This window comes from Formica exsecta, unplaced genomic scaffold, assembly GCF_003651465.1.
Source record: "Formica exsecta isolate Colony F162 unplaced genomic scaffold, ASM365146v1 scaffold30, whole genome shotgun sequence".
Lineage (NCBI taxonomy): Eukaryota > Metazoa > Arthropoda > Insecta > Hymenoptera > Formicidae > Formica > Formica exsecta.
The window spans coordinates 497,358-506,150 of NW_021850257.1; the positions used below are offsets into that span (position 1 = coordinate 497,358).

Sequence of the window (8,793 nt, forward strand, 5' to 3'; positions counted from 1 at the left end):
TAAGTCTTTTTAAGCGTCTTATAAACATGAAGAAGTCACTCTTAAGACATAAATGAGATTCTACAATTGTACTTAATTAATTGCTCATGCGCATAGTAAAATGCGGATAATGAGAAATTATGGAAAGCGCGTATCCCAGGTTTGCGAACCAGTTCTACGTCTTCAACGAGAGCGCGCGTCGTTGTAAATAAATCTCGGGACCCTCGCACGAGAGAGAAAACCCTCGCTCGGGCGACAAATAAATACAAGCGATGCAGGGGTTGGCCTCCCTCGCGATGCGACGACGTTGGTAAGAAGATTTGTAAAAAAGAAAAAAAAAAAGAAAGCGATTCGCTCTCTTTACGACAGCTTGTTAGGGTCCATTATTCTTCCTTCCAAAAGCCTTTCTCTCCTTTTCTCGCGAACATCGCGCCCGGCGGATTCTCTTTTAATAAATTTAACGAGGGAGTCGATATTATATACGCGAATCTATCTTTATCGAAACGCGGTGAAGTCAAGATTTCCGCCTCTCGAGAAAATTCGCGAATCTATTTTATCCGTGTTTCTTGATGGCGTCGACCTTCTATCTTATATCGTTCTCCGCAAATATATATCCCGATAATCTAATTATTTCGTTCAAGAAAAAGCTCTGCGGATAAGCCGCATCCATGTCGTCGATTTGACACTTCGAATCGCTTGTAAAATTTATATCACCCCTTCCTATTAGCTCTTTCTCGATAAATTTTTGCTTTATGATCGCAATCGCGTATTTCGGTCTTCATCTGAGAAAAGCGCGAATCTGTTTGGAAGTTTCAAAGATTTATCGACGTCCTACTGTCAACATTTCTTATATTTGTTAGACCACATCCGGTTTTTTATCGAGAATAGTCTAATCTTTTTTCTCTTGTGTTCTCTTTTTCTCTAATACTATTTTACATAATATTTTAATTTAATAATTAAATTTAATACATTTATACACATTTTAATTTAATAATTAAATTTAATACATTTAACCACTTTAATATAATAACTAAATTTAACATATTTACATAATTATTTTTTACGCATGATATAAATATTATAACAGTATAATTTTTTTGTAAAAAGTCTATAATAAAGGAACAACTGGCACGGGGATCAATATGAGAAAATCAATGATTTTCTCAAAAGACACAAGGAGCATTTTTGCGTAAGCTCTCGATTGGTACTTTGGTACTTAAATGTATCCTATTCATAATCGTTCGATCTTCTCCGTTTCCAATCAACGCGCTCGTAATGACGCCACCGTGGGTCACCCGGTAGATTATCGTTCTCATGTCAATACGGTTATCAGACTACTCGAAGATAATAGGCCACTCGACGAGCCGACTCAAGTGGGCGCGCGGGAGATTTCACTGGCGTAGAATTTTTTTCCGATGCATCGAAAGTGATTTTTAAGGACATGCTTTGCATTCAAAAGACATTTTTATACATAGCAAAGATTATTTATATAAAAATAACACGAATCCATTATGTCTTATTTATATCATTTTATTTTTTAACCTAAAAGATTGAAAAATAAAACTAATTAATCCGAGAAAATTATTTTTTAAGTATTTCTCACGATTAATTTTATCCATGTAATATCCCACGCATTACTCTTAAAAAAAAAAGTCTTTAATAATTCAAAATTATTTTTCTTGCCAGTTTGATGATATCGAGAACAATTGATCTTTCTTTACGAAATCAATTTGTCACAATTTTTGCAAGGTACCGACATTTCGAATAATATTTTCCATCGCAATAGAAATCGATGGCAAATAAAAAAATCCATCGTGTTCTCGATGAATAGATGAATATTTATAACCACGCGTGTATATAACGCGTATTTACAATGCTTGCGCAAGAGATATGGGTTCAAGGTGTCGCGGATCGTGATGTGCATTTTGACCGACTATAAATACTCGTGCGAGAGATTCGTCGTAATTCATTCGCGAGCGCATTTCTCTCCTCTCGAAATCCAAGGAATAATAATCCCGCGCGAATCGCGACGGACAGAGTTTCGCGGGAAAATCTCGGCGATGAGAGAGTGAAAGAGAAAGAGAGAGAGACAAGAATTAAGAACCGTTTTGCGGATCTCAAGGAGTGTATTTTATGACGCGTCCGTTTGCGACGTTTGAATTGTCACGTCGGCTATCGGTGGGATAAAAAATAATTTATCGCGCTTTTACACACGCACATACCGGAGGAATGAATGGTGCAACTAACGTCAATCATTCTCGACTCGTCAGTCCTGCCAAGAGATGCGATACATCGTTTACGAGCGACGTTGAGGACTGTTTCTTCCTCTTTCTTTTTATCTCTCTCTCAGTACTTATTACACCTTGCATCTCTTGATCCTTGTTATTCCTAATATTTGTAATTTCCTATTAAATGCTAAATTTACTATTGTAATCCCATCTGCTCTTGAAAGGTCTTGTGATCAAAGTGCCGAATAAATGACATTCTCTCTCTCCTTAAAAACAAGTTAAATTATCGCAGAAGATTTTAGTCTGAAACTAAAACCGCGAGCACAGTTCTTCCGCGAGTCGATGCAGAGTTGATGCACGTTGGAAGCCGATGGACGAAGTCAAGGGTCGCCGATGGTTTCATACCACAAATTGAGGTAACGTACGAAAGCGATAATTCTTTCATTCCCTATCGTTTTTCCCTCCGTGAATCCCGTTTCGAATAGATGCCGATGTCAGATTCGACGGGAAACTGGATGGAGCGGCCACCAATCTCGCGCCGGCAATGACGATCATTTTCTTCTTTCCTCTTTCTTCTCCGACGAATGCAAGATGCCAATTATATGCGCTTGATGATTATTGCGCGAGTCATTTCTCTCCTTCCCTTCCCTTTGGACGAATGTCTCAGTGCATGCGATGGAATGAAGACAGTCCAGAGAATTATTAGTTATACGTGTAGATTATACGCTTATATATTCTTAATTCGATATTAATTTTAATTATCTTCCGTTAATTAATTGCCTGCTGAAAACGGATAAACACGTTTCGTGTATTATAATTTTCGAGAGAAAGCGTTGATCACAACAGAAACTAATTACAAATTCGTATGTATATACGGTAGCAAAATATCTTTTAATCAATTTTATAATACAGTATGGAATAATATTTTTTTTATATTGCAAGTTTTTATTGCAAAGAAAGATTGTATTTGTAAACTGCAATATATATAACTAATATATGTAATAAATGTAATAAATATAATAGACTAAAATAATTATCTCCAACAATTATTCAGGAAAATTTCAATAACTTTAGCGATACAATATGCGAATATGTGATTTTAAACGCTGAAAATGATAGTAGAAACTAAATGTCGCGCTCTGCGGCTGTTTGTTCTTGTATTACTGACAAACATAAAACGATATAGTGAAAAATGCGCAAACGAGAGAAAATATATGACTGACAAAATTATTTGATACTTATGCAAGAGAAAGAATCATATATATTTAAGTTAAATCGATATTATCTCAATTTCTGATATTACTCACGTTAATATATACTGAATAAAGACTTGTTCTTGCAGTCATATATTGATTCACTAATAGTAATACTTTTGTTTTTAACGTCTACTCTATTTATGTACGGTATTTATTCACGTTTACAATTTGCAATAAAGCGAAGAAAACATTGGCAAATTGCGCCTTGCTAATCTCTTTTCTCTATTAATTTATTGTTCTTAATACACATAATAAGTCCATCAATTTAATGAAACAAAGATTCAATTGTTTATGCAAAGAAAGAAGTTTTAATCTATTTAATTAATTTAGGCTTATCAAAATTTCTGAAAACTTTTATGGATTCAATACTACTTATAATACGGGAAACCAAAAATTAGACCACAGTCTGAGAGCTTTTCCATCGCTGTAGGCGACAATAATGATGGTTGAATCACTAGTGTCAAAGTTATTCGAGTTATTTGTTTTACATTATTACGCGGTTTCATCGCAACCGAATAAGTTTCCGCAATTCCGACACGATAATACGTACGAACCTGCAACAGTGCACGGTGTATGTGAGAGGCCCGTGGCGCGTATATAATGCGAGTTTGAAGTTATTCACGCGCGCGGGGCCAACTTGCTCAGAGAGCATCGTCAGGCGCACGATATAATACGTGCGCCACACGAGCGTTTACGTAATTGTGATTACGTGTCCTTGCCTTAAATGCAATTGCCGTGCACAGACATATCTCCCAGCCCGGTCTGTCTGCTGGCTCGTCCGCGACCGCGAGTACCTACACACGCACATACACGCGTGCGGAACGTATTACCGCATCGTTTGACGTGCGCCATTAGTTAGAGAATTTTCTACGGTCATCCGGGCGTACCGGACGCCGCATAATGGCGTATGCAAACTGCGTGGATGAAGAGAAAAGGAGAAAAAAACCGGTTCTCCACGGCGGCGTGCACGAAAGTCGAGACGAGGAAAAAATATCAGCGCCTCGAGAGGGAAGGAGAGGGAGAGAGAGAGAGAGAGAGAAATTCCGTTTAAATGCCGATGCGCAGGACACACGCAGTCCCTTCTCTCTTTTTCTTCCACTGTCTTTCTTTCTTTTTTTTTTATATCGCTATTTTCATTTCGCGCGTGACTTTCTCCCCCACTCCTCTTCACCTCTTCCAACACCTACGCACATCAATGCGTTTGTGCACGCGTCGGTCGATGTTGTTCTCGCGAGAGATTCCCGCAGGGATATCTCCGTATTTTGTTGATATGGTACGCCAATATGGGGTTTCTAACTGCAAATGATATCTTACATAGGTTTTACGTATCGTGATAATTTTAAATCTGATAGGATTTTGACGCAATTGAAAACCTGGTCTCGAGAACGAAGCCGCTCTATTGTTTTCAATGATGATGCAAGTATATGTGTATATATATAGTAGCGATTGCATTATAATATAAATACTTAATCAAACAAGTGTTTTAATGTCATTGTTACACGTGTCATATCTCAGTAATCTTTTATAGATACGTTACATACTAGCAAAGGTATAATTTATCTTCGTAATATTATTGAACAACGTGTATCTGTAGAAAAATATAACGACTACAAATAATAATCACATCGAAAAATAACTTTTTTTTTTTTTTAATTTAGAAAAGATAGTAACTATTCCTCCCCAAACAAAGCTGCAAATTGAATTATTAAAGATTATCATCCAACAAACATTTTTCAATTATTTTTTCAAACCTAAAGATATATTTCGGGTCCCTAAAGATACAAATTTAATGTCAAACCAACTTAAAATAGCGAAATGAATACAGCAGAAATATGAAAATTTAAAATTTTTCTCAAGATTAATATATACATTTTTTTTAAACCGATTTACAATACATTGTTAAAATTGATACATGCAATATGGCGGATTCAATATAGCAGTCATGGAGTAAATAATTAATTACGAGGTTTTTTTGTGGTTTAATAGACCTAAAAAAGCATTTAATCACGGAAATCTTGCTAACTTTAATCTTCACAAATTTTCTTTTAAAAATTGAATGTTTTAACAATGCACAACGCTTTGTTTTTGAAGAGATTAAACTTGGCTTAGGTCGGTACAGATTACAGTATAATAAATAAGAGTTTCTGTTAAATTATGCTATATAAAATATTTTTTATATACAGCGACGCTCTGATCGTGATAAGTCACGAATTTTCAGTTTCAAGCTAGCCGTCTGCCCGATATTTTCATTTTTTATCCATCCATTATGTAAGCGTTCTATATCTTCGGAAAGGATTCCATGAAAAAGAAAATTCGCGACTTCCTCAAAAGAGGCAGCATACATTATCCTCTGGCGGTCGGCCAAGAAAATCGCTCTAGTTGTGCGACTGGTATATACTGGTGATGTTACGAGGAGGGGAAGGATAGGGGGAAAGGATGTGCACACGTGCAATTCTCGCCTACACGCGGTTGTCGTTACCGGAGATTTTCGTAAATTAACGCGCGTTATTCAGCCTCGTCGGACCTAACTAACATCGAGTTCGTAAATAACGCGAAATGGTTTTGTTCACGGGTCTTAATTCGAATTAGAGAACGTGTTTATTTCCGCGTTGCTCTTGAGACACATTAATCTGCTCGTTTGGAAGTTTCGCGAAATTATTCACTCTCGCATTATGTATTCTACAGCGGCCTATCAAATCTATTTCCGGAAGAAAAATTTCTTTTCTTTTTAAATTTTCTATTATCAAATTGCGTAAATTACATGAATTATTTTGTCTTATAATTTTATCTTACTAAAAAAGTAGAGTTTTTCTTATGTTAAGTACTTTATATCTTATAATAATTTTTTTACTTCATATAATTGTTATATTTTATTTTATGGAAAAAGCTGTATTATATGTTTTATGAAACAAGCTGTAGGATTCAGTAGCGCGTGATGCGTAGTAAAATATGCATTTGCCAAGCATGTTCGTAACATCGATGATCTGAAAGACAAGCATGGAAATTTAAGGGGAGTACAAGCGAGTTCTAGGATGTGTATTCCACGCGATCCGTGTTTCCATTCATGTCTCGCTTTCATTAATTTTAATGGTGAATCCGGCTTCCCTCGTCGTTTCTCGTCGATAATCCCAGAACGAGGTACTCTCGCTTGTCAAAAGGATGCTCTCGTTGTAGATTTTTATCATCAAATACACTGGAATGCGTCGAGAAAATGTATCTATGCGGTGATTAAACAGGAGGATATGTTTGATATTTAGAATTTTTCTGCTTTATCGTTTATTTGAGATTACAGTTGTTATTTTAAAAACTATTTTGATAATATTTTATCATGCTGCAACCACGGTATGTGACGTATTGGAAACGTATTATATATTTTATTTAAAATTAAAGATATTGAAGAATGTTATCATAAATACTTATTCTATTGTGGAAAAGCTACTAAATTGAACTGTCAAAGATTATGGACAATTTATCTAATATTTTTCATTCGTTTATTAAAACTTGAGAGGATTTCAGGTCGCTAAATACAAATTTAGTATCAATACAGATTAAAAATTATAGAAATCAATATAATGAAAATGTCAAAATTAAGAAGTTTCCATATTTTTACAAAAATTCATATATAGAGATTATTTAGATTATTGAACACAAATCTGATGCTGATTGATACATTGTGGGATTCAATATGGCGGCCATGGAGTAGGTAATTAACCATGACTTTTCTGTCATTTAATAAATTCAATATTTGACAAACAAGAATCTTATTATTTTTAATCTTCACGATTTTCTTTTGAGGATTGGAAATTTTAACAATATACTTAATTTTAGAAGGAATAATTCTTTTCTATCTTGTCACAAAAATAACATAGAGACTATAGTTATTATATAATAAAAGTGACGTTAAAATAGTCACTCTTTTAACGTGAAATTTTTTAAAATCATGATATAATAAAGAATTGTGGAGACTAAAATTTTATATTCACCATAAAAATAATATAATTATTCTTGAGCTTTTTTTTTTTAGATCTGTGTAATTTAAATTATTCCTAAATTCATTAACTTAACTTTTAGATCAAATTTGATTCAATATTCGTCTAATCATACCACGTATCTCGTGTAACCCGACGCGATGTCTAAGGGTGTAATCCATCTTATTCACAAAATACGGCGCATAATGAACTGAAGAAATATCCTTCAATAAGACGCAGAAGGAATATCTTCCGTGTTCTGTCTACTGTCGTGCACTTAAGAGGAAGTTTATATATGTAAAACATATGTGTCTCGGGGTGCGGGTGAGTTGATCAAAGACAGGCAAGGAGAACGCACGAGGATGTCCTTATTTCCACAGCAGAAAAACGTTCGGGTTCGGACCGTCGTGAATGAATTGTTAGAGGGACAAAGAAAGAAAAGGGGAGAGGGGGAGAAAGAGAAAGAAAGAGAGAAGTTATTTTATGTCAGGTATAACCGACCTTAAACTGCCGCGCCTATCAGCTTCTTTATTGCCCAACTTTTTTGGCTCCTCGATTCACTACAATATGGTGACTCGTTTCCTCTTGATATATCTAGCGGGAAATAACTTGTTTAATTATTATTCGACATTTTTTGTGCTATTATCGGGCTTAAACATATTTTAAACATATACTTATTACGATAAGATTTCTATTAATTCATTATAAGTAACATTTAACATATTCATAAATATCTGACAATCTGTGAAAGGACTAAGGAATAAAAAGTAAATTTTATCTCCTTGCATTAATCATAAAACAACTGATTAGCACGTATTAATCATTAGTATTTTAACAAATAATTGCGCGATAAATGCCGCGATCATATTTCTTGGAAGAAAATTATTTAGGTATAATCATATATATAAGCGGACGATCATCGTATTTTAATGCGCGTACGATCGTAATTGACAGTATTTTCGCGAGCAAGTGTTGTGAATAGTGAGTACTATTAAGACGCAGAAAAGGACAAATACAAGAGAAGAGGAGAAGGCCCAGAGAGGCACTCCAGGCGACAGCAAAGCAATCGTGGAGTGAATAATAAATATAATTTTATTATTTACAAAATTAATTTTACTCACTTATTTTTGTTGTGGTAACTCATTTTACATCATTGTAATAATATGAAGTATATATAAAATATTCTAGATCTTATATTGAAATATATTGTTAGATTTCTCTTGTCAATTAAGCTTTTGCTGCGGAAGATTAATTTAATTTAAATTCATATAATTATAATATTTATATGTTAATGAGATATAATAAAAATAGATGCAGCAATAATATATAATATAATTATAAATAATATATATATTATTCCTC

The 8,793-nt window shown here is 34.4% G+C and overlaps 1 protein-coding gene across 1 annotated transcript in view; it reads left to right on the top strand.

The window, feature by feature from the left end:
• Positions 1-2,300: 2,300 nt before the first annotated feature.
• Positions 2,301-8,793, top strand: part of LOC115237628 (ras-related protein Rab-26-like) — a 96,419-nt gene continuing 89,926 nt past the window's right edge. Inside the window, exon 1 of the mRNA XM_029810804.1 lies at positions 2,301-2,623. The gene's annotated coding sequence lies outside the window, so the exon portion shown is untranslated. The remainder of the gene's footprint in view (positions 2,624-8,793) is intronic.